The sequence below is a fragment of the Colobus angolensis genome, unplaced genomic scaffold (genome assembly GCF_000951035.1).
Source record: "Colobus angolensis palliatus isolate OR3802 unplaced genomic scaffold, Cang.pa_1.0 Scaffold482, whole genome shotgun sequence".
In the NCBI taxonomy this organism is placed as follows: Eukaryota; Metazoa; Chordata; class Mammalia; order Primates; family Cercopithecidae; genus Colobus; species Colobus angolensis.
Genome location: NW_012118288.1, coordinates 107,723 through 108,421, shown reverse-complemented (window position 1 = coordinate 108,421; position 699 = coordinate 107,723).

The window sequence follows — 699 nt, the reverse complement described above, 5'->3', positions numbered from 1 at the left end:
ATTTGTCTTCTGCTGCTCTGGATGAACATTCTTAAGAATAGTTTTAAATGCTGGAATATCCCAAAGAGAGTATGAAGTTGTAAAATGCATTTTCCTGAATCCTGCTGAAGTAAAAATTTTGTCTTTGGCAGAATATTGAGGAGAAACTAATTTATTTCTAAATATTACTTTGGAAGATGAACATGATTTAAGATGATACATTAGAAGAAAGCACATATGCTATACAGGTTTTCAAAGACAGGTATTTAATGATTTTAACTTCTTAGATCTCTTCCTTAAAAAAAGGGAAATAATAGCTCTGTCTGAAAATACATTTCTGAACTTCTGTGGCCAAAGATAGCCAATTTGTTGTTTCGTAATATGTAGACATAGACTACTTTCACAATTATAGGTAACTGTGGTTGTGTATCTCTAGACACAAACCTCACAATCTACTCTTTCTCAGATTCTGCAGGATCTCTCTTCATAAAGTAATTATTTCACCTTTCCCTTCTGTAATCTACGGAAATGTTATTGACAAAAGACATTGTCATTTTGACTTGTAATATCCATCTCTCACTTTGTTTTTTTGTAACAACTGTCTGCCAAACAAAGTAAAATTTATTAGCAATAGATCTTTGAATTGTATAACATGTAGTGCAAGTAACAAAGTGAAGTGTAAAGGATGGGGATGAAACTGAGGTTCTAATATTTTGCTTT